General features: G+C 48.1%; 1 protein-coding gene across 1 annotated transcript in view; it reads left to right on the forward strand.

Annotated features, from left to right (window-relative positions):
• Window positions 1-25,552, forward strand: part of HDAC7 (histone deacetylase 7) — a 249,718-nt gene that overhangs the window by 88,475 nt on the left and 135,691 nt on the right. The window lies entirely within an intron of this gene.

Raw genomic sequence — 25,552 nt, forward strand, 5'->3', positions numbered from 1 at the left:
ATGCCAATTGGAGGGGTTCGCTACTTGGCGTAAGTAACCCATCTCCTCATGAGGCAGTAGCTACACTGATGGAAGAATTCTTCTACACTGGGGGTTAGGTCAACTTAACTGTGCTGCTCAGGGGTGTGTGTTTTTCACACCCCGGAGCAATGTAGTTAAGCCAACTTAATTTTCTAATGTAGACCAGGCCTGAGAGAGATACTTCCAGTCTGGAAGAGTTTACAGTCTAAGGGGCCATCTACACTGCAGCTGAAGGTGGGATTGCAGCTGTAATCTACCTGGGCCTGGCCTACCCCAGGAAATTAGGTTGGTGTAGGGGTGTGAAAAATCCACACCTCTGAGCAACACAGTTAAACCAACCTAACCCTCGGTGTTGACAGTGCTAAGTTGATGGGAGAATTCTCCTCTCAACCTAGCCACTGCCTCTCAGGGAGGTGCAGACATCCCCTAAAACCACCCAGACCCAGGCTGGGAGGGAGGGATAAGACACCCACCCAGAGTGAGCGAACATTGTCTTCATGTCACCATATTTCTCAGAATGGGTCTTTGCTTGTTTGTTTGTTTGTGAGGTTTATGGAAGGGGACTGCAAACCAGGCAGGAGGGAGCGGTGACACTTAAGGGAGGGAGCAAAGGGGAGAGGGGACAGGGAGGAGTAGGGCAGTGGAGTGGGGTTGCAGTGAAGATTGACAGGGGGCTGGAGTGAGCAGCCAGTCTGCACGAGAGAGAGCATGATCAGCGTGAACACCGAGAAAAGGAGTCAGCGACATCATCAGTGGACAAGGTCCCTGCTACCGCTGCTGTATGTGCTCTGCCCACTGTAGTACGCGCTCTCGCTTGCTCTCTCTGTTGCACACTCCTGCAGTGCTTAAGCACCATCTATTATAGATGTTGTGTGCCAGGACATTGCTATTGTGGATGCCGCTTGCCTGATGCTCCCAACGTGGTGCTATGCCCCTTACTCAGAGCACCCAGTACTTGTTATGTGGGTCACGGAGTCCCAGGTATGAGACCGGACACTGATGGAGCCCAGGTTGCCTGGCTCCCTGGTGCACCAAGTAGAACACGGCACTCAGATGTGGCTGGCCTGATGCCAGCTCACTGTTGTGTGCCCCGGGGCACCCCATGCCCAGCAGCAGCACTGAGGCTGCCCAGACCTTCTAGGCACAGTGCCATGAAAGATGCTGGGGATAGTTCCCTTCCCAAGGCATTGCCACTGAGTACAGATTAGGAAAGACCTGTGTCGTGGGAAGGCTGGCAGAGCCCCAGCGGCAGAGGCCCCTGCCAAGTGCAGCTCTATAAAACGGGGTGGGCTCAGGTGTCATGAGATGCTGTCCCCTGGGGAACAGCTCTCCTATGACTGACTCTGCCCCTGGGGAGCAGGGGAAACACCCCACACCCTTGCTACACAGTCACCTCCCACTCTGGGCTTTGCCTTTCCTGCCTCTCACACTGGCAAGTGGGTGAGGAGGCTCCTGGGAACGGCAGCGTGAGTGTGAGTCAGAGCAGGGCCCTGAATGAGACCCACATGTGCTCTTGGCAGACTGGAGGGTTTGGCAGCTGGGGGGGCGAAGGATGAAGAAGGGTGTGTGGGGACCCGGCTGCCGGTCTCTGTGAATGCTCCAAGCTGAGGGGCACAGAGGATGTATGGCACTGCCAGGAGGTGGTGCTGAGAGAAAGGGGTCCCCAGTCACACCAGGCCCCGCAGTGCTGGCCTGGATCCATTATCTGTGTTTCAGGGGCAGCTGAGCTCCCCTCTTTGACACCTCAGGGTCTCTTCACCACCACTGTGCCCTGGGCTCACTCCCCGTGTAATTCAGGCAGCTGCTGCGTTCGGCTGCTGCAGGACGTGCAAGTTCCACCTCTGAAGCAGCTGCATTTCAGAAGTGGGCAATGGGATCCTGCCGATCAGGGGTGCCTGAGTGCACCCTATGGTTAGAGTTGCCAACTCCGACTGAAGCTATTCCAGGAGATTGTTTCCTCCAACATGACATAACGTCATTTTCTTAAAATAGCCTATTAAAATCTCCCAGATGGATGCTGATTCGGGGAAACTCCAGGCCAATCCTGGAGGGTTGTCATCCCTACCTATAGTGCAGAGGGCTAAACCCCAGCCCTCTGCACTGGAATGACAGCGGGTGCCCTTAGCCTTAGTCCCACCTTTCCTGGATGCCTCTGGCTCACCGTGCTGCCTTTGGAAAGCCGTATGAATGGGCTCTGGGTGAGCCCTCTGCTATCTGAACATCCTGCTGTTCAGTCAAGACTTGGGTGGGGAATCCCAGCCCGGTGGGCCGGTGTCTCCTCAGACTGACTACCAAACAAGACCTTAATCCTCTTGCCCTCCCTCAGCTTCAGCTCCAATTTCCCCTGAACTTCTGGGCTGGCTGTAGAAATGCTGCCGGGAGCACTCTTGCTGGGTTAGTTGTGGGGAGTTTGGACTGGCCAAGCCAGCTCTGACTTTTCTTCCTTCCTGTGTTTGCAGCCTGGTGATTGCACAACATGCGGGGGTGAATCAGGTTCATCTCCCCAGATCAAAATAGAACTTTTCTTTCACAACTGAGCCATGAGTATTCTACACTCAGTGCCCAAGCCTGGTCTCTACAATCAATAGTCCATGGGGTCTAGCAATGACCGTAAATGCAGAGAATCCTTTTCCCTTGGCTCGAGGAACTGGTGCGTTCTGAAATCAATGCTGGACGCAACTGGCTTGGCTTCCAGAAGCATTTGAATGGCTTGGCTCATCTAATGGAGGGTGGATCTGAGCGGGATCTTCCCACCTCCTCCATGAGTCTTTAGATGCCAGATCTTAGCTGTGTGGCTAGTAGCAGATCAGGATTACTGGCAGAGAAGGAGGTGCTCAGATACTGCTGTGATGAGCAAGGCATAGATAGATGAGATAGATATTAGATAGATAGGTGTTATAGAGAATGGCAGGGAGAGGTATGCTGGTGAGGAACCATTATCCTTGTGCATATGCCAGTCCAATGCTGGCTGCCCAGTGTTGCCCCTAGGCTGCAAGGTGATTCGCTTTTCAGGAAACGTGTTTCTGAGCCCCACATTCATCCCTCACTGAAATGGAGAGAGTGCCATCAGGGTTGAATTTGCCACTTGGGTCTGGACTTGCCCTTCCCACTTTGGCCCCTCTTTTTGTCTTTAAATGCACAAGTATTTTGCTCTTGATGGAATGTCTCAGCCATGAATGCTGTGCAGAGAAGGAATTAAGTCTGGTCTTTATTGCCCTGCTGCTGGGATGTGTTTGGGGCTCACCTGACAAGCCCTTGGGTATCTGGCGGGAGAGCAGACATGCCACGTGTTCTGAGAACTCCAAGATTCTGACCAGAGTTGGCTGGAATATTTTGGATTTTCATAATGTCAAAAAAATCACTACACATTTCAAAATCCTTCACCAAATTGTCACAATTTTCCAACCGGCTCCAATTCCATCATTGTCTATCAAGCCATCAGGCTGCAAGACTGACCCTGGCTTCCTCGGAGATACACCCTGAGGTTAGAGTGTGTTCTACTTCTAGGAGAATACAGGTTCTCCTATGTATGCTGCTTCTTGTACCAACTCCAGAAATGTTCCACACATTGGGGGACTGGATCCTGTGTCACTTACACAAGCATGAGGAGTTTGGTGGAGGCACGTTCTTTGGGAGCCGGGGATGATGCTTCAGATTTGGGTGGAGCTCCCCATTCTGGATCCACCACCAAACTGTCAAGTATCAGAGCGGTAGCCGCGTTAGTCTGAATCTGTAAAAAGCAACAGAGGGTCCTGTGGCACCTTTAAGACTAACAGAAGTATTGGGAGCATAAGCTTTCGTGGGTAAGAACCTCACTTCTTCAGGTGCAAGAAGAAGAAGCATCTGAAGAAGTGAGGTTCTTACCCACGAAAGCTTATGCTCCCAATACTTCTGTTAGTCTCAAAGGTGCCACAGGACCCTCTGTTGCTTACCACCAAACTGGATCCTTTCATGACATTTTTCAGGGAATGATTGCCCAGAAGGAAGCAGCCTTGCTGAGAAACTGGAGGAATTTACAGCAGCTTTGATCGGCGTCTGAGGGTCCCCCAAGGTGCATTCTGAAATTTAACATAAGACTGTGAGGCCCGCAGCGGTCTGAAAGATGTGGGTGGGCAGGTTGGAGGAGGACAGATTGAGGGAACTTAAGGGGGGTGAAAAAATTAAGGCATTTCCCCCATCCCCAACCACATACACAAAAACATCCCAGTGGAGACATGACCCTGCCTTTGAGCTGCTCCACCTTAGTCATATGCAAGTTCTGCTCGGAAAGGGGTCTGCTGGAACTTACATTGTGTAGTTATTGACTGGTCTCAGAAGGAGCTGTTAGTCATAAAAATGTTGCCAGGGTGATTTTTCTGTTGTTTGGGGCTCAGGGAGTGAGTTAACATTACCATCAGTGAAAAAGTAGGTCAGGAGCACGAATTGCTCCAGACAGACTCAGTTCCTCAAGGCAACTGCTAGTTCCATGGCTCAGGAAAGGTCTGACTGAAAATACAAACCCAGCAACTCTGCGAACTGTAGCCCAGGTAATTCCCAGTACCTTGCCTTACAACTCTCTGTGCATATCCCATTAGGGTTACTGTGAGAATGGGCTCGTGCATTAGCCAGGCAGGTCATCCTGCCTTCAGAATGGTTTTGGGATGTTGTTTTATTTCCCCAATGTTTGCCCTCCCCCAGCAATGACTCAGAGGCCTCTCTGACTCTTCTCTCGCACACGATCGCAATTGCATTTGAGGGCATGACAGTAACTCTCATCAGGCAATGGGACAGGACTCACTTGCAACCCCTGTAAAAGAGCCGGAGTTCTAGTTATGGGTTAAGTCCCAAATCAGCAAAGCATTTCAGCACATGCTTCATAACCGTAAATTAGCAAAGAAAACTTGTTTTCAAGTTCAGCCAAAACCCTCAGACTGTACTGCTAACCTGTGCTGATCTCGATCCCTAACCCGCACCACAGTGAAAAGGTCCCCTCTACCAAGGCCCCTTCCATAAGACTTTCTGCCAGGGATGTGGAAAAAGGAATTGTGGGTAAAGAAAATTCTTGGGAGTCTGGAAATGGAGTAAAAAATCGAGTGGGCAGGATTGACCCAGGAGAAGGATGGGGCATATGAGAGGGAGAAGGGAGACTGCATAAGGATTGAATTAATGTCTAATGTCTGCAGTTTCAGCCAGTGCTGGTAGAGGCGTATAAACCAATCTTCCGCAGGTTGCTGGAAGTAGTTGTCTGGTAAATGGGGTTTGAAGACGTATCCATGTGTGCCTATGTTTGTGTGGGTAAATGTATGTGGGGATGTCTACACTGCCATCAGGTCAAGTGATTGCAGCACATGTAGGCATACTCCACGAGCTTTGATAGAGCCGGTTCACTAAAAATAGCAATGAAGCTCCAGTGTCACAGGCAGCGGCTTGGGCCAGCGTCTGCGGTACATCCTCAGGGTCCCGGAGAGGATTGTACTTGGGCAGCTAGCTCATGTCACTGCCCACACTGCCAGGGCAACACTGCTATGTTCAGTGGGCTGGCAAGCTAGAGAGGGTATGTCTACATGTGCTACAATCACACCTCCATTGCATTCTCAACCTACCGTGTGTGTGTGCGCGCGTGCGAACATGTAGCTTCCCATATTCTGCTCTTACTGGAGGAAGGAGCTCACAGAATAATCATCAGTAAAGTCGAAGCAGTTACACTTGTTGCCAGCCTTGCTGCAAGCAGGAATGGAGGATATTGCAGCAAGGGGTCAAAGGCAGTATCGGCCAAGCGCGCTCTGGGGCAGAGCTTTGTTCTGTGTCTTAAATGTTTGCTTCTTAGGAAAGGAGAAGTGTGACTGAGTGGCTACAGAAACCCCCTGGCTTGGGTTTCCTGGAAATGCAGCTGTTTGAATCTAAAGAGGAGCTACTCTAAGTAAATGTCAGTCAGGACTGAAATCTAGCAGGGAGTTTTAGCCACGTTGACGGGAAGATGTTTATCCTTTCGTAGTCCTGCCACACCCTATCTCAGTGTATTTATTTATTTTACATGTCAAGGTCCCAGTCTTGTATTGGGAGCCGCTATCACGGACCCCTGCATCCATTAAGACTCTAATTGACTTCAGGAAAAACTGAGGTGCGTGTGATTTTTGCCCTTACCAAAAATGGCATTGTTTTCAATGGGCTTGAAGCCAGAGTGCCCTCCGCTATGAGGGCCACTCTGTATTTATCATCTGTGGCCTAGTAGGAGAAAGTGAGGGATGGATGAATAAAGAGGTACAGTGAATGAAACTAGGGGTTAGGGGAAAACTGAGGGCAGGCTGGGAGATTGTGGGTGTAGAGAAATGTGGTGATCGGCAGAGAGATGGAAGGCAATGTTGACAAATGCAAAGTAATGTATACTGATCCAGGGAGAGAATAATGAACTATTCATACATCCAACTGGATTCTAAACTACCCTGTTTCCCCGAAAATAAGACATCCTCCGAAAATAAGGCCTACTTACAGTTTTGCCTCTCGTTGTAATATAAGGCATCCCCCCGATAATAAGACCTCCCCGATAATAAGGCATCCACCGATAATAAGGCATTTTTCATTTCTGAAAAATAAGACATCCCCTGAAAATAAGACCTAGCGCATCTTTGGGAGCAAAAATTAATATAAGACACTGTCTTATTTTCGGGGAAACAGGGTAGCTGTAGCAATCAGCACAAAGACCTGGCCGTCACTGTAGACGGTCTATGGAGAGCGCTTTTCACTGTGCAGCTGTGATCCTAAAATCTTGTTTGATTTTCAGATGCATAAGGCATGGGACAGAGAATAATTCAGGGAATATTATAGTGTCTCTCTAAATCAATGGGATGCCCACCCCTTGACACTGTGCAGTTCTGATCACATAACACAAGTACAAGGGGAAATTCAAAGGAATGAAAAGTGAGTAAATATAAAAAGAATCTACGGAAATACTTCTACTGTGCCCAGTTTGTCTATGGTACTCACTGACATAAGGTATCACTGAGGCCAAGAGGTTGGCAGGATTTTAAAAAGGATTGGCCATTGATACAACAAGAACATCCAGATTATAGTACTGTAGTAAGGCAGTGGTACCAACTCTCACCATTTCATCACACCTGTCATGATATTTGGGGTGTTTTTTGTAAAGCCCCAGCTCCTAGAGTCATGGGTTTACATGAGAATCCCGGTTTGAGGTTTTTTTAAAGTAAATTTTTGGCCCTCATGATTGCAGAGAAAAGTTGGAAAATAGGAACCCTAGAAACAATCGCTAAATGAAAAGAACCCCCAAATGTATTTTTTTTTTTTTTAAATCTCATGATTTTAAAACCAACCTTATGATTTTTTGGGACCTCACTCTTGATTGCACTTGGGATTGTCAACACCAGTAAAGGATTAAAAAGAAAAGCAAGGGTTTGGGAAGGGAGATGAATCCTCCTGAGTCAGGGCATAAGCCAACCTCCGACCAATGGAAGACTTTTCTTTGTGGGTGAGCAGGGCTTCTTACACTTTCCTCCAAAGTTGGTGGTGCCAGCTGCTGCAGGGAGACAGGCTATCACCAGTCTGCAATTCCTGTCTTCATATGAGGGGCTGGAAGGGAAAGGAATGGGACAGGACACTGAGGGGAAGGGAGGAATGTAGGGAATATTGTGGGATAGGGAGGGAGATGGGGGCAAGAGATTTAGACCGAGCTGGATGACTGAGCGTCTCAAAGGGGCGATTAAGAAAAAACAGGAAGTGTACAAAGAGTGGAAAGGGGGGATCAGTAAGGAAACTTACCTTATGGAGGTCAGAGCATGTAGAGATGGAGTGAGAAAGGCCAAAAGCCGTGTAGAGTTGGACCTTGCGAGGGGAATTAAAACCAACAGCAAGAGGTTTTATAGCCATATAAATAGGAAGAAAAGGAAGAAAGAAGTGGGACCGCTGAAGACTGTAGCTGGAGTGGAGATTAAGGATAATCTAGGCATGGCAGAATATCTAAACGAATATTTTGCATCAGTCTTTAATGAGGCAAATGAAGGGCTTAGGAATAGTGGCAGCATGACTGAAGGGAATAAAGAAGGGGGGATTACCGTATCCGAGGTAGAAGCCAAACTTGAACACCTTAACGGGACTAAGTCGGGCGGACCGGATGATCTTCATCCGAGAATATTGAAGGAACTGGCGCGAGAAATAGCAGGCCCCTTAGCGATAATTTTTAATGAATCTTTAAACTCGGGGGTGGTACCGTTGGACTGGAGAATAGCTAATGTGGTTCCTATTTTCAAGAAAGGGAAAAAAAGTGACCCGGGTAACTACAGGCCTGTCAGTTTAACATCTGTAGTATGCAAGGTCCTGGAGAAAATTTTGAAGGAGAAAGTAGTTAAGGACCTTGAGGTCAATGGCAATTGCGACAAATTACAACATGGTTTTACCAAAGGCAGATTGTGCCAAACCAATCTGATCTCCTTCTTTGAGAAAGTAACGGACTTATTAGATAAGGGAAATGCGGTGGACCTAATATACCTCGATTTCAGTAAAGCGTTTGATACGGTACCGCACGAGGAATTATTGGTTAAATTGGAAAAGATGGGGATCGATATGAAAATCCAGAGGTGGATAAGGAACTGGTTAATGGGAAGACTGCAGCGGGTCGTACTGAAAGGTGAACTGTCAGGTTGGAGGGAGGTCACCAGTGGAGTTCCTCAAGGTTCAGTTTTGGGTCCCATTTTATTTAATCTATTTATTACTGACCTTGGAACCAAATGTAGAAGTGGGCTGATAAAGTTTGCGGATGACAAAGTTGGGAGGAATTGCCAATTCGGAGGAAGATCGGGATATTCTGCAGGGAGACTTGAATGACCTTGTAAATTGGAGTAACAGAAATAGGATGAAATTTAATAGTGAAAAGTGTAAGGTGATGCATTTAGGGATGACTAACAACAACTTTAGTTACAAGCTGGGGACACATCGGTTGGAAGTAACAGAGGAGGAGAAAGACCTCGAAGTCCTGGTAGACCGCAGGATGACTATGAGTCGGCAATGTGACGTAGCAGTGAAAAAAGCCAATGCGGTCTTGGGATGCATTAGGCGAGGTATATCTAGTAGGGATAAGGAGGTGCTGCTTCCGTTATACAAGGCACTGGTGAGACCACATTTGGAGTACTGTGTGCAGTTCTGGTCTCCCATGTTTAAAAAGGATGAACTCAAACTGGAATGGGTACAGAGAAGGGCCACTAGGATGATCAGAGGAATAGAAAACCTGTCGTATGAAAGGAGACTCGAGGAGCTCGGTTTGTTTAGCCTAACCAAAAGAAGGCTGAGGGGGGATATGATTGCTCTCTTTAAATATATCAGAGGGATAAATACCAGGGAGGGAGAGGAATTATTCCAGCTCAGTACTAATGTGGACACGAGAACGAATGGATATAAACTGGCCATGGGGAAGTTTAGGCTTGAAATTAGACGAAGGTTTCTAACCATCAGAGGGGTGAAATATTGGAACAGCCTTCCGAGGGAAACAGTGGGGGTGAAGGACCTGTCGGGCTTTAAGATTAAGCTAGATAAGTTTATGGAGGGAATGGTTTAATGGGATAACGTGATTTTAGTCAAATCAACAGCGTGCCATCGCTGGTAAATAGTATCAATGGCCAATGAGGGTCTGGCTGGAGAGTCTTGCCTACATGCTCGGGGTTCTACTGATCGCCATATTTGGGGTTGGGAAGGAATTTTCCTCCAGGGTAGATTGGCAGAGGCCCTGGAGGTTTTTCGCCTTCCTCCGCAGCATGGGGCAGGGGTCGCTAGCTGGAGGATTCTCTGCAACTTGAAGTCTTTAAATCACAGAATTTGGGGACTTCAACAGCAGAGTCAAGGGAAAGGGGTTGGGTCAGCTTTTGTGGCCTGCATCATGCGGGGGGTCAGACTAGATGATCATAATGGTCCCTTCTGACCTTGAAGTCTATGAGTCTATGAGATAGACAAGATAGGCTGGAACAAGGGCAGGAGGCTGAGGGGAGTGGCTTCAGGGAGACAGAAGAGTGTTTGAAATGAGGATGGGGAGGGATAAAATGGCAATTCCTCTATCAGGGATTAGGAGACGACCCATGGGGAGACCTGTATTTCTGTGTGGGTTCTGAAGAAACCGGATGTGATCACACATAAATTGGGAGTGGCGGCCATAGGTGCTGGAACTAGGGTCTGTGGGGGTGCTGTTGCACCCCCTGGCTTGAAGTGGTTTCCATTATATACAGGATTTACAGTTTGGTTCAGCACCCCCACTATAAAAATTGTTCCAGCCCCCCGGTGGCAGCTTCCCCCAAGCGTTAATAACAAACAGGAGGCACCAAAAACCAGCTAGATTTATTAGTGCTTGTGGAAATCTCCTGATTTTTCAGACAATCTCATGATCTTTGTCGGGCTGATTCATGATGCTTGAACTCTCCAGGTTGTCAGCGCTGACGCAAGGCCATAATGCTGGTATAAGACCTTCTGTCTGTGGCATCTTGAATCATGAACCTTCAGCCAACTCAGCTCCCAAGAGGCATTTTAGGCCTTTTTGTTTTTGTCATTTCTTCGCTTCCCCTTGTTCTTCTTGGTCCCTGAGAGATCTAGCTCTACCAACCTAAGCCCCAGTGTAGACAGTGCTAGGTCAACCCAAGAATTCTTCTGTTGACCTAGCTACTGCTTCTTAGGCCTGGTCCACACTAACCCCCCACTTCGGACTAAGGTACGCAAATTCAGCTACGTTATTAACGTAGCTGAATTCGAAGTACCTTAGTCCAAACTTACCGTGGGTCCAGACGCGGCAGGCAGGCTCCCCCATCGATGCCACGTACTCCTCTCGCCGAGCTGGAGTATTGGCATCGACGGCAAGCACTTCCGGGATCGATTTATCGCGTCTAGACATGACACGATAAATCGATCCCAGAAGATCGATCGCTTACATCCGGACCAGGAAGTAAGTATAGACATACCCTTAGGGAGGTGGATTACCTGTGTCAACAGGAGAACCCCTCTTGTTGGCATAGGTAGAGTCTACACTGCAGTTGTGCCACTGTAGTGTTTCAAGGGTAGCCAAACCCTAAGTAATATCATCCCATGTCCTTATTCTAGTTGGCGATCAGATTATTCCTTGAAGCATGAGCATAGGGTTGCCAACATTATATTTCAGAAATAAGGGACTGTTTTCTTAGAACCCCACTCCACCACTCCTTCCAATATTATCATTATTAATAATGTAGGTACGTGTGGCAGGCCTGGCACCGCCCACCCCTTTGTGGCAGGGGTGGGATGGGGTGTCAGAACCTTGCCACTCTCAAGTTCACGCGCCCATCTCTCTGTGGGCGGCTGGTTGCAGCCTAATGGCCTCCTTCCACACAATCACCCCTTGGTCAGGGTAGTGGACCTAGCGGCTAGAGTCCGGGTAACTCAGCCCAAATGTCTGGGCCACCCCAGGGCCCTGGTAGTGGCAAGTTCCCCTTGCCACCCGCTCAGCGGGGATCCACCTGCAACACACCAAGTGTCTGTGTGGCTCTAACACCATTTGCCTCTAAAGTTCCCCTGGGTCACTTCCTACCATAAATGCCAGGTTCTCCACTTCAGGGGGAGTCCTACAGTCTGTTCCCCTATTGTGACGTACTCAGTCTGGGCATCAGGGTGTGTCCTGGCTTGGCTGGCCTCCGGATCTTGGAGTGGAAGGCTGTCCCTCCTTGGGAACTGGCAGCGTGCCTCCTTCCCCTCCAGAGGTTAGCCCAGACTGAGCAGCTCTGCAAGCTTTTATACCTGTTCTCCAGTTGGAGCATGCCCAGCAGAGCTTCCGGGGCGTGGCTTCCTCTGCTAGGAAGGAAGGGTTAACCCCTGCGGTACCAGTGTGGGGCCGCTCTGCCCCGTCACAGTAGGATTCACCTACATTCACCAGGGGTGTTTCTTGCTGCTTTTTGCAACCCTCAGCAACTCCTTATCTTTTTGTACAGAGATGAAATAATAAGGGGATGTCCCTTGTAATAAGGAACCGTTGGCAATGCTACATGAGAGTCCTTGAAATCCATCCTGCCAGTGCTATTTGTATTCATATTCACAGCCAAAATCTTCATTAACACAGAGCTAAGGTTGTCCTGTGCAGCCTTGTGCTCTTCTGGAATCAGGAGGCTAAACTTAAACCTCTGCAAATCAGCAAATAAAGAGTTAATATAGCTCCCATATAACATTAACTCTGCCCCCCAGAGCTGGCAATAGGTCCCGGAGCCAAACAAAACCTAACCTATCCCTAATGACATTTGCCATTTTCGGTGCTGTGTTGTGTGGCCACCACAATGCTATACATCCTGATGTGCAGAAAGAATAGCAAATATGCCAGGCGACCAGCTTGGCTTAACAGAGAAATCTTCGATGAGCTTAAACACAAAAAGGAAGCTTACAAGAAGTGGAAACTTGGACAGATGACTAGGGAGGAGCATAAAAATATTGCTCAAGCATGCCGGGGTGTAATCAGGAAGGCCAAAGCACAACTGGAGTTGCAGCTAGCAAGGGATGTGAAGGGTAACAAGAAGGGTTTCTACAGGTATGTTAGCAACAAGAAGGAGGTCAGGAAAAGTGGGAGACCCTTACTGAATGGGGGAGGCAACCTAGTGACAGATGATGTGGGATAAGCTGAAGTACTCAATGATTTTTTTGCCTCTGTCTTCACAGACAAGGTCAGCTCCCAGACTGCTGCACTGGGCAGCACAGTATGGGGAGGAGGTGAGCAGCCCTCAGTGGTGAAAGAACAGGATAAGGGCTATTTAAAAAAACTGGACATGCACAAGGTGCTGAGGGGGTTGACTGATGTGATTGCAGAGCCATTGGCCATTATCTTTGAAAACTCGTGGCAATCAGGGCAGGTCCTGGATGATTGGAAAAAGGCAAATATAGTCCCCAGAAAAATCTCCTCAAGGAATCCATTTTGGAGCACTTGGAGGAGAGGAAGGTGATCAGGAACAGTCAACATGGCTTCACCAAGGGCAAGTCATGCCTGACCAACCTGACTGCCTTCTATGATGAGATAACTGGCTCTGTGGATATGGGGAAAGCGGTGGACGTGATATACCTTGACTTTAGCAAAGGTTTTGATATGGTGTCCCACAGTATTCTTGCTAGCAAGTTAAAAGTATGGATTGGATGAATGTACTATAAGGTGGCCAGAAAGCTGGCTAGATCGTCGGGCTCAAGGGGTAGTGATGAATGGCTCCATGTCTAGTTAACAGACGGTATCAAGCGGAGTGCCCCAGGGGTTGATCCTGGAGCCGGTTTTGTTCAACATCAGCAAGTTCGCGGATGACACTAAGCTGGGGGGAGAGGTAGGTATGCTGGCGGGTAGGGATAGGGTCCAGAGTGACCTAGACAAATTGGAGGATTGGGCCAAAAGAAATCTGATGAGGTTCAACAAGGACAAGTGCAGAGTCCTGCACTTAGGACGGAAGAATCCCATTTCGAAGTTCCTGCTTTGTCCACTGCTATAGCCTGGGGACCGACTGGCTAAGCGGCAGCTCTACAGAAAAGGACCTGGGGATTCCAGTGGACGAGAAGCTGGATACGAGTCAGCAGTGTGCCCTTGTTGCCAAGAAGGCTAATGGCATATTGAGCTGCGTTAGTAGGAGCATTGCCAGCAGATCGAGGGAAGTGATTATTCCCCTCTATTCGGCACTGGTGAGGCAACATCTGGAGTATTGCGTTCAGTTTTGGGCTCCCCCACTAGAGAAGGGATGTGGACAAATTGGAGAGAGTCCAGAGGAGGGCAATGAAAATGATTAGGGGGCTGGGGCACCTGACTTATGAGGAGAGGCTGAGGGAACTGGGCTTATTTAGTCTGCAGAAGAGAAATGTGAGGGGGGATTTGATAGCAGCCTTCAACTACCTGAAGGGGGGTTCCAAAGAGGATGGAGCTCGGCTGTTCTCAGTGGTGGCAGATGACAGAACAAGGAGCAATGGTCTCGAGTTGCAGTGGGGGAGGTCTAGGTTGGATACAGTAACTCCTCACTTAACGTCGTCCCGGTTAACGTCGTTTCATTGTTACGTTGCTGATCTATTAGGGAACAAGCTCGTTTAAAGTGGCGCCATGCTCCCTTGTAATGTCGTTTGGCAGCTGCCTGCTTTGTCCACTGCTTGCAGGATTCTCTGGAACAGTAGCCCCTCCTTGTGGGGATTAGAACCAGGGGGGCCTGCAACCCCCACATCAGCTCCCCTAAATTCCCTGTAAGGTATGTGGCTCCGCAGCTGCCCAGCAGCAGTTCAGCTGTCCCTCCCCTCACTGCCCTGCCCTCTGCCTTGGAGCTGCTCCCGGGAGCATCCTGCTTGCTGGGGGAGAGGGGTGCTGATATCAGGATGTCCCCCTGCTCCGTACCTCGTCTCCACAAAGTGGAGGAGGGGGACAGGGCTCAAGGACAGAAAGGAGGGAGCTTGCTGGAAGCTGTTACTTCCTGTCTGAACCGGCTGATCTGCTTAAAAGGGCAACGTACTGAAAGTGGCGTCAGTGTACTTAAAGGGGCAATGCACGTCTCTTTCTCTCTCTCATGCACGCACCCCCCAGCACTTTGGAAAGTCAGCACCTATGCAGCCGTGCATGTGCTGTCAGGAGGAGCGAGTGGTGCGCTCCAGCGGGAGAGCGTGGGCTCATCATCCTGTTCAGTTTTTGCAGGGAAGTGTTTGCAGCTACTGCCCTGCATCTATTGTGTTTCCTCCCTCCTGCCTCAGTCCATGCTGCCTTGTAGAGTGTGAGGCTACATTAACAGCATATTAACCCTTGAGGGCTCAGCCGAGTGCTAGATCATCATTTAGCAGCAAGGCATTCCCTGGGAAATATCCCACCCTCTTATCCCACCACCTCAACCAAGCTTCACAATCATTCGTTGCTGTCAAGTATCAGAGGGGTAGCCGTGTTAGTCTGAATCTGTAAAAAGCAACAGAGGGTCCTGTGGCACCTTTAAGACTAACAGAAGTATTGGGAGCATAAGCTTTCGTGGGTAAGAACCTCACTTCTTCAGACACAAGTAATGGAAATCTCCAGAGGCAGGTATAAATCAGTATGGAGATAACGAGGTTAGTTCAATCAGGGAGGGTGAGGTGCTCTGCTAGCAGTTGAGGTGTGAACACCAAGGGAGGAGAAACTGCTTCTCTAGTTGGCTAGCCATTCACAGTCTTTGTTTAATCCTGATCTGATGGTGTCAAATTTGCAAATGAACTGGAGCTCAGCAGTTTCTCTTTGGAGTCTGGTCCTGAAGTTTTTTTGCTGTAAGATGGCTACCTTTACATCTGCTATTGTGTGGCCAGGGAGGTTGAAGTGTTCTCCTACAGGTTTTTGTATATTGCCATTCCTGATATTCGTTGCTGTGTTTGTTTAAAATTGTTTAAAACTTATACTGTATATGTATACGTCTTTTGTCTGGCGAAAAAAATTTCCTTGGAATCTAACCTGCCCATTTACATTAATTCTTATGGGTAAATTGGATTCACTTAACATTGTTTCACATAAAGTCGCATTTTTCAGGAACATAACTACAATGTTAAGTGAGGAGTTACTGTATTAGGAAAAACTATTTCACTAGGAGGGTGGGGAAGCACTGGAATGGGTTACCTAGGGAGGTGGTGGAATCTCCTTCCTTAGAGGTTTTTAAGGCCTGGCTTGACAAAGCCCGGGCTGGGATGATTTAGTTGCGGTTGGTCCTGCTTTGAGCAGGGGATTGGACTAAATACCTCCTGAGGTCTCTTCCAACCCTCATATTCTCTGATTCTCTGATTCTCACTGTGTTAGGTGTAGCTGTATGGAACCAGGGATTCATTCCAGTGAGCTGCCATCTGAGAAGAGGTTCAGCTGTAGCTACAGGGTACCTGCTTTCTGTGCTGTGTTAGGCAAGAAGTTCATATTGTAGAGGATCCCACTGGGCCCTCTTTGCTCTGAAATCTAAGAGTGTATAAACGTGTTGTAAAATATTTGAATGGCTGCAACTGTCCCTCCAGATGCTGCCATTCCACTAGGGGAACAGATGTCTGCTTCACCCAGTTCTAACCCTCTCTTGAATAGTGTGGAAAGAGCTCAGATTTTATGGTGGGTCTTGCAATATTTGTTTTTTTTCTTACAGCTACTTGAAGGCACATGAAAATTAAAAAGGAAAGTTGAAAACAGTGTAATTTCTAGCCCTTGTAGTTGCAGAGGAACACTTGAACTGTAGCCCGAATGAACCGTAAATGCTCAGAAACCAGGAGGCAAATAAAACCAACCAACATTTATGAGGTTTTAAGCTCATGATTTTGGGGGCCAGACACCTGATTTGTGAATGGTTGGGATTGGCAACACATTCTCAGTGCCCAGCAGAACTTTGTAATGTAGAGTTAAGGTTGCCCAGCACTGGCATGTGTCCTTCCAGAACATGGAGGGTGGCTAAATTCAAACCTCTGAAAACCAGGAAATAAAGAGTTCAGGTAATGTGTCCCACAAAAGGCTCCCCACAACCTTCATTCTCCCCCCTTTGAGTGCTACCCCAGCCTGAAGGTTTTGGGCAATGAATTTGCCTTGTTTTTTTGAGGAAGCAGTGATAGTGAGAGGTACAAGATTAAGGGATCCCTATGGGGAGACATGATGGGGCTCCTGGATACATCTCACTGCCCCACAGCTACTGTCCTCTTCCTGGCTCCTCCATGCCCCCAGTAGGGCTAGAGGGGCCATGGGGAGAAAATGTGTAGGCGATGGGCTCTGGGGAGTGCATCTACCAGCTGGATGCAGGAAAGGGGAAGGGCAGGGAGACCCAAGCCGGGTCTACACTAGGAGCCCTTTGCCAGTATCTACACCTTTATGGTATGCTGGCAAAGCACTCCTAGAGTGGATGTAGCTTATACTGGCAAAACTGAGCTTTCACCGGTCTAGCTTATTCTATGCCTGTCTCACCTCCTCCTAGCAGTATAACTGCATCTACACAGGGGCTTTTGCTAGCACAGCTCTGTTGGGCAGGGATCACATTTCATCGCACCCCTGGCTGACAGTGCTGTGCTGGCAGAAGTCTGTAGTGTAGACTTGACCCCAGAGTGCCTATTCCACATCAGGGGTTAGCACAGGGAGAAGGGCTCTGCACACCTGTCTGCAGCATGTAGGTTCGTAGGGGTGTGAAAAGGTCTGTTCACCTCAGTGGAATGTTCTCAGTTAAATGAGAACCCCATGGAGAATGCAGTCTGAAACAATAGTTCTGAGGCGTGTACTGCCCCATTCATCTCTGGTTCTTCTCTTCCCCTCTCTCCCAGTTTCAGCACTGTGGATATTTGGCATGCACTGAGCGTGGCCGTTCTCCCCCACCCCTCAGCCCTGATCTGAGCACTGAGGACATACGCAGCTGCGTTGCTGTAGTACTTTAGGCCAGGTCTACACTACCACTTATGTATCAGAGGGGTAGCCATGTTAGTCTGAATCTGTAAAAAGCAACAGAGGGTCCTGTGGCACCTTTAAGACTAACAGAAGAATTGGGAGCATAAGCTTTCGTGGGTAAGAACCTCACTTCACTTATGCCACTCAGGGATGTGAAAAAAACAACCCCCTGAGTGACATAAGTTTCACCGGTATACCCACTTGGGTGCACTGCGCTATGTCGGTGGGTGATGCTCTCTGCAAACATTTAGCAGCAAAGACTGTAGGCCGTACTTACAAGATGAGGGATTCTTATCTTAGGAAGCAATGACTCTGAAAAAGACTTGGGAGTCATGCTGTGTAGTGAGCTGAACATGGCTCCCAGAGCGACACTGTGCCAAAAAGGACTAACGCGGTCTTTGGATGCATAAGCAGGGGACTCTGGAGTAGGATTAGGTAGGTTCTCGCCGCTGGAATCCTGTGTAGAGTTCTGGTGTCCACAGTTCAAGACGGATATTGATAAATTGGCAAGAGGTCAGAGAAGAACGACAACAATGATGAAAGGATTAGAAAATATGCCTTATAGTGATAGACTCAGGGCTTGTCTACACTTGAAATGCTCCTCAGCTGCAACGCTGTAGCTGTGCCACTCTAGCACTTCAGTGTAGACACTACCTAGACCAACGAGAGGGGTCCTCCTGTAAGCAATCCATCTCCTTGAAAGGTGGCAGCGAGGTTGACAGAAGAATTCTTCCATCGACCTAGTGCTGTCTACACTGGGGGTTAGGTCGGCTTAATGACGCTGGTGAGGGGTGTGGATTTTTCACGCCTCTGAGCAACGTAGCTGGGTCAACCTAACTTTTAGTGCAGACCGGGCTTCAAGGAGCTCAATCTATTTAGCTTTACAAAGAGAAGGTTAAGAGGTGACTTGATCATAATCTGTTAGGATCTACATGATGTCAGATGGGAGGAAGGTCTCAAGTGGGGTTCCACAGTTACCTGTTCTGTGTCTGGTGTTGTTTAACATCTTTATTAATGGCCTGGCTGTAGGAATAGAGAGCATACTAATCAAATATGCAGATGACACAAAGCTGGGGGGTGGGGGGATTACTAACACTTTGGTGGATAATCTAAAATTCAGAGGGTTCTTGATAAATTGGAGAATTGGGCTATCAACAACAAAATGAAATTCAACAGAGACAAATATAAGGTGCTACACTTAGGGACGAAAAACCAAATGCACAAATACAGAATGGGGGATAACTGGTTTGGCAGCCAACTGCTCAGAAGGATCTGGGAGTTGTGGTGGATCACAGCCTCAACGTGAGTCAACAATGAGATGCTGTTGCAAAAAAAACATCTGCAATTTTGGGTTGCATTAACAGAGGCACAGCATGAAGTCACGGGAGGTCATAGCACTGCTCTACTTGGCTCTGGACTTGATTCTTGACTCCGCTGGAGTACTGTGTCCAGTTTTAGTCACCAATATATTGAAAGGATGGAGAGAAACTGGAACAGCTCCAGAGGAGAGCGACAAAGATGATGAAAGGGACGGAACACAAGTCATATGAGCAAAGGCTGAAGGAACTGGGTATGTTTAGTTTGGAAAAGAGGAGATAAGGGGCGACATGATAGTGGTCTTCAAAGACTTGAAAGGCTGATGTAAAAAAGATGGAGAAAAGTTGTGCTCTCTGGCCACAAAGGGCAGGACAGGAGGCAGTGGCCTCAAACTACAGCACAGCAGATTTAAATTAAATCTCAGGAAAAACTTCCTAACTGTAAGAACCATAGGACAATGGAACAGACCACCTCAGGAGGTCATGGAAGTTCCTTCACTGTAGGTTTTCCAATAGAGGCTGGATAGCCATTGCTTTTGGATGGTTTAGACCAGGGGTGGGCAAACTTTTTGGCCCGAGGGCCACATCTGGGAATAGAAATTGTATGGTAGGCCATGAATGCTCACCACATCAGGGTTGGAGTGCAGGGGTGGGAGGTGAGGGCTCCGGGTGGGGGTGCGGGCTCTGGGGTGGGGCTGGGGATGAGGGGTTTGGGGTGCAGGAGGGTGCTGTGGGCTGGGATCAAGGGGTTCGGAGGGCAGAAGAGGGATCAGGGCTGGGGTAGGGGGTTGGGGCATGGGGAGAGGCTCAGGGGTGCAGGCTCCAGGCAGCGCTTACCTCAAGCAGCTCCCAGAAGCAGCGGCACGTCCCTCCTCTGGCTCCTATGCGGGGGCGCGGACAGGCAGCTCTGCCTGCTGCTGCGTCCACAGGCACCGCCCCTGCAGCTCCCATTGGAGCGCCAGAGGAGGCCATTAGAGCAGGGCCATTGGAGCGCATTAGGAGCCGGAGGGGGACCATGCCGTGGTTTCTGGAAGCCGCATGGAGTGGCCTCCGACAATGTGCCCTGGCTGGAGGGGGGCAAGCCCCAGACCCCGCCCCCCAGCAGGAGCTTGGGGGCTGGCTTAAAACGGTTGGCGGGCCGGATCCATCCCATGGGCCATAGTTTGCCACCCCTGGTTTAGACACAACACATCCTGCATCTTGGCAAAGGGTTAGACTAGATGTCTCTTGTGGTCCCGTCTAACCCTATGGTTCTATGATTCTGCATGGGGAACAAATATTTGATGATGCCCTCTTCAATCTAGTAGAGTAGGATATAGCACAATCCAAAGGCTGGAAGTTGACGCTAAACAAATTCAGACGGGAAATAAGGTACGGTAGAAGTTTTTAACGGTGAGGGTAATTAGCCATTGGAACAATTTACCAAGGTGTTATGGTACATTGTCCTTCATTGGCAAATTTGAAATCAGGCTTGGATGTTTTTCTAAAAGATCTGCTCTAGTTCAAACAGGACTTAATTCAGGGAAGTCCTCTGGCCTGTGCTATGCTGGAAGTGTAGGATAATAGATAATCACAGTGGTCCCTTCTGGCCTTGAAATCCATAAATCTATGTATCTATGACCATTTTAAAAGCAGCAAATTTTTGAGGGGGAGCTGTATTTCATGAATCTCTTGACTAAATGACCCTAAGTTTGCACCACAGTATACCCCAGCTCCTGTGGTGGTACACATCACTGTTCAAGACAATTTCCCTATGCAGGTGGATTTTTAAAGCACTTTCAAACATTGGCTCTGGTGTGTCTTCACTTTGGCTGCACTTTGGGCAAACTTTCCCTGATGCCAGGCAGAAGCAATAATGTGCATGCCACACATTCTCAGAAAATCCACGTTGTGCAGCAGTGGAAATCACAGTCTTCGGGTCCTGCTTGGATTCAAAGATTACTGCCTGGTCCCCAGCTGCAACATGCATTGAATTCCTCCTCAGGTAGTCACCACGCAGCACTGCTCCCAGGCACACCAATCCAGTGGCACATGTGCAAATAACTTTTATTGGTGCACATCCCTGAGAAGTGAGACAGACCCGCTAATCATTTTTTAAGTATTGCTTCCCATACCTGGAACTGGGTGCCTGATGGTCACTGAGGTCAAATCTGACGGGTAAGGACAATGTGGGGCAGGTCAGTGCCATGGTTTCAGCTAAAGATGTGTGCAATAAAGCATTAAAAGACTGTAAAAAGCAACAGAGGGTCCTGTGGCACCTTTGAGACTAACAGAAGTATTGGGAGCATAAGCTTTCGTGGGTAAGAACCTCACTTCTTCTCTTGCATCTGAAGAAGTGAGGATCTTACCCACGAAAGCTTATGCTCCCAATACTTCTGTTAGTCTCAAAGGTGCCACAGGACCCTCTGTTGCTTTTTACAGATTCAGACTAACACGGCTACCCCTCTGATACATTAAAAGACTGTGAGCATAGAGTGACAGGTCCTTTTTTCCAGGGTATCTCTGGAACCCCTTACCCAAATGACCTCAAATTTGGCACCAATAACTCAAAACCGAGCCCCAATAAGGCATGCGAGTTTTCAAGACAAATGGAATATACATGTGGATTTTAGAGCACTTTGAAATACTGGCTCTTAAAATGAGAGCTTGGGTCAAACCTTAACTTTGAAGACACTAACACTCTTGTATTATAAGTGTCTAAACCTTTTATAAAGTGACAGATTCCTGTGGCACCTTATAGGCTAACAGACATCTGACGAAGTGGATATTCACCCACGAAAGCTTATGCTCCAATACGTCTGTTAGTCTATAAGGTGCCACAGGACTCTTTGTCGCTTTTTACAGATCCAGACTACCACGGCTACCCCTCTGATATTAAACCTTTTATGCATTTATGCTAAGATATTTTGAGTCAATAATATCATGTGTGAGTTCCACTTGTTAATTATATTTTGTATAAAAACCGTTTGCTCCAATTTTGTTGGATTTTAATTCCATTGTGTTTCTTTTACTCTGGTATCATTAGATATGGTAAAGAACAGCATTCAAATGGCCTCCTCTGGTCCAGGTCAGTATTTTATGTAGCTGCTACCTTTCATACTGACTCTCCTCCTTCCCTTCCCCTTTCTGAGAGAGCTGGTGTGGTAACCCTGCCCAGAACCCTTAAAGACAGATGTTCACAGCAGCCTGTGATCCCGTGAATATCCTTTATTAACATTATTATATTTATAAACGTAATACACTTGGGAGCTTAATATACATAGTAATGGAGGAGGCTGGCTGTGCTAATTGTATGGCTCCATCCTGCTTTGTGTCTCAGTCAGTAGCGTCCCTCGGTTTCCAAGCAGGGTGTATCAAATACCAATGATGTGACCATTTGAAAGGAAGTGTCACTGGTAACTGAGTCCCCAGGGCTGTATGCAGGAAATGGCAGCAATCTGCCAATGGCAACATCATCCTTTCAGTGTGTATGTCTCTCACCCCATCAAAGGGCCTCATCCTGCACCACTGAAGTCAGTGGGAGTTCAGGGGTGCAGAATTGGAGTGAATGGCCTTAACAGAGAAGATGGAGCCTTGACGACTAGGTGTCTCTGCTGACTGAGGGCCCTGAGCACAAAGACTCCTGGAAATGAACCACTGGTCCTCGCGTCAACTTCATAGGGCTTTGGATGAGGTCTCAACAGACAGACTTTTTTCTATGTATCATATCGCTCCTGACATTTGAGCTGTCAGGTGGACTGTGGTGAATAGAGGAATGGGCAATCGATGAGCATCTCTGAAACGCCACCAGCAGCAAAACTGCAATTCACAGTTCTTGTCTTTAAACTCAGCCCGTGACTCAGGTCCCCATGCTGAACTCTCTCTAGAAAGCATATCATTGCGCTGTTTTATTGTGAGCAGGGCAGCGCAGGGAGGCAGTGTTGGGAAAGAAGGTAAAAAGCTGCAAAGCGTTGCTGCAACCGGCCGTTTTCTTAAGTTCCTTCATCTAACCAACCTTACCCTGAAATTTGCTTCACCCCCTTGGCTCTGGGATCTATGACAAGCTGTAATAACCTCATATATGCAAGGACAAGTGCACTCTGGTTAAAAAGTTCACATTACCGGTCAAAAAGAATGCTGCAGCCATGCACATGCTGGAAGTTTGTCAGACATCAACAGGATGGACAGCTGCTTGTGCTAGTGAATGTTTTAGGACTCAGCCCTTCTCCCATGAAGACCAATAGCAAATTCTCCACTGACTTCTCTGGGAGCAGGAACAGAATCAAGATTGGATTTTTTAAAAAGATCTGCTCTAGGAATTATTTTGGGGAAGTTCTATGGCCGATACTATACACACGATCAGATTAGATAATCACAATGGTTCCTTCTAACTTTGTTCACCATGGGCCTCATTCATAGATTCTAAAGTTGTTTGCTGCCCCGTCCCTCCCATGGCATTTCTGTCCTATATATTCATGCAGCAAGTATAGTATGGGCGATGGCAGCAGAAACTTTCCCTACGCAATACCCCCAGCCAATTTGGCTCAGCCCTGACTATGAGAGACATCTCTGTGGGTGAGAGAGGGGTCCTATCTTCATGCTCCCTTCAGAGCTTGGTCCCTCTATTCAGGCTACCAACATATGAGCCAATTAGTGCCAACCATAATGGTGTTTTTTGTGCTGTGAACTCTGCTCCATTGAGACGTGGACTGAGTCCCAGGAACCTAGTGTCACACATGGCACAGAACACCAGACCTCGTCCGTTTCATTATTTCCACTAAGAAAGAATTGCTATGTGCAAAAAGTGTCATGTGGGTGATTTTCTTAACTCCCCTCTGGGTAAGTGTAAGAAAGAAGCCTGAGATGATGAAGACATAGGTCACATTCCTGATTGGGGGGAGTCATATTTCCGATGACCAGTCAGAGCTCTTTAGTGGTCACATATGTTTATTAATTCAATGAGTTTAAAATATATTATTACAACTGACAATGGGGGAACCTCCAAACATGTGGCGATTTAGTTCAATACGTGTCTGATTCTTCACATACAATGAGCCGAATGTCCTTTCAGTCACGTGACTTATTTTAGATTAAGGAAAACAACATCAGGAAAGAACAGTATGTGCATTTGCTACAGATTGTGAACAAACTGTGGCTGGGTCTACACTACCCGCCTGAATCGGCGGATAGAAATCGACCTCCCGGGGATCGATTTATCGCGTCCCGTTGGGACGCGACAATCGATCCCCGAATCGACGCTCTTATTCCACCAGGGGAGGTGGGAGTAAGCGCCGTTGACGGGAAGCTGCTGAGGTAGATTTTGCCGCCGTCCTCACAGCGGGGTAAGTTGGCTGCGATACGTCGAATTCAGCTACGCTATTCACGTAGCTGAATTTGCGTATCTTAAATCGACTCCCCCCTGTAGTGTAGATGTAGCCTAAGGCTACTGACAAGCAGAGTTCCTAAGTGTAAAGTTGCAGAGTGCACAGGAAACAGCCATGGTTGTTTGAAGTGACAGAGACCATGGCAGACTCCTCAGAATATGTTTGGCCTTCTGCTGGTTCAACATTATGGTGAGAGGTGTTAGAAAAAACCCTAAAATTGTTTATTTCAGCTGTTACTTCTGGAAGAAACCAGGATGTGCATAGAGGTAGCAAGATTGTGGAATATATCAGAAATATTTGTCACCAGAAATTATTTTGAGTTCATTTCAGTTCATTTGATGTGATGCTTGGGATTTTTTCTTATTTTTTCCAGCGCGGTTGGCCCATCCCTTGATTCAGTCTGCCAACCCTACCTCGGCCAAACCTCCATCTCTGCTTGCCTGCACTGAAACACCTGCTCTCCAAAACTTCCCCTTGAGTGGCCCCTTTGTCTCCCTCCTCCTCTTTCATCTCCATGCTGGCTCTTATACTCCCTCACTTTGTCCATGCTTCTCCCTCTCCTTCAGATCCCTCCTGCAAAGCCTTTTAAGCATGATCACTGCAAAATTCATGCACCTCCGTGAGCATGGTGTGTATGTGTGTGTATGTGTTGTAATGGCTGTGTCTGAGATATTCTTTACAGCACAAAGCCTGTCTCATTAGGTTTCTGTTGCTCTAGACCATCAGTTGGTGCTCAGTAAGTAATAATAGTTGAGTGAAGACACCGCAGGGGACCCTCTCACTGATGGGGAAGGAGTGACTTTGGGAACACATAGAAGTGCCTTCTAATAATTCTGCCCAGATTTCCCCAGTTCCTGCAACTAGTGCCTGAGTGGCTCATTTTCTGCAGTGTCTGGGAGACAGGTTACTCATCTGCCAGTTTGCTCTTTGGCTGTAGTAATTCAGTACTGCAAGTATCAGAGCGGTAGCCGCGTTAGTCTGAATCTGTAAAAAGCAACAGAGGGTCCTGTGGCACCTTTAAGACTAACAGAAGTATTGGGAGCATAAGCTTGCGTCTGACCAAGTGGGCATTCCCCCACGCAAGCTTATGCTGCAATACTTCTGTTAGTTTTAAAGGTGCCACAGGACCCTCTGTTGCTCAGTCCTGCAAGTCTCCAGAGCTCAAAAGTTGTGAGTTGGGCCTCCAAAAAAAAAACCCATGTTGGGTTATTTTATTTGCCTTCTAGAGGCTGAACCTTTAGGGGCTCGTGTTTTTAAGCTTCGCTGTGCAATCAGGACCAACAGAAAGTTACTTTACACACACACACCAAGCAGCAGGGTGGACAGGCCAGGAAATCACCTAACTCCAAGAGCTGAGGCTTTCAGTAAACACCAGCTATCCTGAGACTTGCCAGGCCTGGGAAGCACAGCTGTCTGCTCAGAGCTAGGTCCTGACCTGCGGTTGCTGTTCCCCTCTGAGTGTCCCACTGGTCCCGTGGGACAGGCGGTGCACCCAGGAGCAGAGCACTACC

The sequence above is a fragment of the Malaclemys terrapin genome, chromosome 23, assembly GCF_027887155.1.
Source record: "Malaclemys terrapin pileata isolate rMalTer1 chromosome 23, rMalTer1.hap1, whole genome shotgun sequence".
Lineage (NCBI taxonomy): Eukaryota > Metazoa > Chordata > Testudines > Emydidae > Malaclemys > Malaclemys terrapin.